This window comes from Erpetoichthys calabaricus, chromosome 8 (genome assembly GCF_900747795.2).
Source record: "Erpetoichthys calabaricus chromosome 8, fErpCal1.3, whole genome shotgun sequence".
Lineage (NCBI taxonomy): Eukaryota > Metazoa > Chordata > Cladistia > Polypteriformes > Polypteridae > Erpetoichthys > Erpetoichthys calabaricus.
In genome coordinates, this window is record NC_041401.2 from 55,763 (window position 1) to 58,453 (window position 2,691).

A 2,691-nucleotide genomic window follows, 5' to 3' on the forward strand; every position below is an offset into this window, starting at 1 on the left:
AAAATTCTACACCACTTTATAATAAATTATGTTTTCTTATTTAGCCAGTGAAGTAGTGTCAAATGATGTTGTTTTTAAGAAAGCTGTGAAATTAAAACCCTTTGCCCAAATTGAATGTTCATTGGGATTAATAAAGTATCTATCTATCTATCTATCTATCTATCTATCTATCTATCTATCTATCTATCTATCTATCTATCTATCTATCTATCTATCTATCTATCTATCTATCTATCTATCTATCTATCATTAGTTAACAAGTCTAAATCTTCCTTCATTTTTTTTACTACATTTGTGAAAGATCTTTTACTTTCTCTCTGGTAAGCCACATTTAAGTATTATAAATTAGTTTTTAAATCTTGGATATGTATCTACATTATTTATACTGGCTAATAACCTCTTCTTAAGGTAAAAAAATCTTTTTAACTGTGATCTATCAAATTATAGACCAATTTTCTAATCTTTCTTGTATTTCTAAAATTTAGAGAAAGGTGTAGGTAAGCGGTTCTCTATATTTTTGCAAATAAAAGTAATCTCTTGTAACATTTTTACCCAGGTACTGCATTAGTCAAAGTATTCAATGATTTGCAATCCACTGACCATGGTTGCATTTTTAGGCCCATAGTATAGCATCTACAGTAAGTGCCACATTTGATACTATAGACCATGATATTCATCTGATCAACTACATGAACCATCTCAGTGTTCTAAAATAGAGGTTTACCTAGTAGAAAGTAGATTCCTTGAAATTTTCATTTGTTGAAATCTAACAAAACAGAAGTGCTAGTCATTGGTTCGAAAGCTGCCTCTATCACTCAAGATACACTAATTCTAAACTTGGGTATATCTACAGTGAAAATTATGATCTTTCATTTGATACACGTACTAAATATGTATCTAGAGTAGCCTTCATTTTACTTAAGAAATATTGCAAAACTTAGATTATGTTAGCATTCCATGATGCTAAATAACTTATCTGTGCTTTTATTACTTCTACATGGATCACCGTAAGGCTTTGTGGCTGATAACAGACTTAATTTAATTCAAAACACAGTGGCTGAAGAGCTTACAAGAGCAAGAGCCAGGAAATATGCACAGTATATATCACCCCTGTTTTACTTTCTTTTTATTTTCTTTCTGCAAATTTTGTATTTCGTATTGAATTATTAGGTTCTGGTGATCACCTGTATCATTTTGTATAGTTAAGATTAACAATATTTGAAAAAAATAAGTGTTCATAAATGTTCTCTAATTTTTATCACCAATTTATGTGTACATGTAATATTTAAAACAATGAGGTTGATATTAATTACGTTTTAAGTTTCTAAGCATTGCAAATTTTTTTAAATTAATTCAAGTGTGTATTGTAAATATTTAAGTTATTCACATGCAAAATGCAGTCACACTAATACTGATAAACAACACATGCCTACTTTAAGAAGTTGTGCTTGTATTCTGCTTACATCAAGATTTTCTTACTCTACCTAATTATCAGCACATATTGGATATTTACATTTGTATGTGAAAGACTTATTTGTTTTTGTTACAGTAACAAGACAAAACGAATATCTTCAGGCACATGGATACTAATTAAAAACAAGGTTAGTTTATAGGGATGTCATTGAGAGGACTACAAGTAATGGTCATTGCTTTGTAACTTGCAGTAGGTGATATGAATCCATTTCAATTTCGGAATCTTCCACAGCAGTTGGTTGGGTGAGTGGATTGTGGAGTATTCATGTTGATGGTGAGAAAATCAAAGAAACTTATTTTTTAGGTTGGGAATACTTTAGAACCACTATAAATAAATTGCAGTAAGTAGAGTGTGCACTGTACTGTATGCAAATAGATTAAATATTAATTTGAAATAATTCTTCTGTGTGCTCCACAATATGCTCTGCACCTTGTCTTGAATGCGCCCTTTGACTTCACAGCTGTAAGCTTTCTCTTATATCTCTGATTATTTGTTAATATCTGTTACTGGTTTTAATGTTCTTTGTTTTTTTCCCTCTGCATGGCAGTGTGATTTACCCTTGATCAGGAGGTGCTGGTGCTTTATTCTATTGGAGAACTTTGCTGTTGGAAGTTATCTCTTTCTCTGTGGCTAACGTGTGAATATTTCGTACAGGACAAAGGCGTTCACTAAAGGTGAGGAGGTATACAGTTAATATCTAATATTATTTAAATGGGCATGTAGAAATACATGTTTTGTTTAATTCTCTTTGTGGTCTTTTATCTAAAGGAACCACTAATAAAAAAGGACCTCCACACTGCAGTAAAATGGTTGCGCCAACATAGACGGTTGTTCAGAGGTGCCGTGTCTGAGCCCCATTTTCTGGAGATGGAGGAGGAGGACCAAAGCCGAGCTCTCCAGGACATCATCGATGTAGTCGAAACTGAAGATTTAATTTTGGCAAAAGAACCCTTTGTATTTATTTTTCAGTTTAGGGATGATATGGAACTTTTCACTCAGGAATGTCGGGATAAAATGAAACTTAAAGTAAACTGCATATTTAATGAATCAGTATAATTATTGTCTGTTGCTACATTGATTGTTACTTGTATTTTATTGTGCATTAATACTCTATTGATTTCAGTTTATAATACTTTGATTTTTCTGTTTTCCTTTGATGGTGGATAGTTTTTGAAAATAAACAATTTAACTGCAAGTCTTTTTTTGGGTCTGCTGCT

At 31.7% G+C, this 2,691-nt stretch overlaps 1 long non-coding RNA gene across 1 annotated transcript; it reads left to right on the forward strand.

Annotated features, from left to right (window-relative positions):
* The first annotated feature begins 1,966 nt into the window (after window positions 1–1,966).
* On the forward strand, window positions 1,967–2,472 carry LOC114642014 (uncharacterized). Its single transcript, XR_003714428.2, has 2 exons — window positions 1,967–2,148; window positions 2,243–2,472. It is a non-coding gene; the product is annotated as an uncharacterized LOC114642014 (long non-coding RNA).
* Window positions 2,473–2,691: the final 219 nt, after the last annotated feature.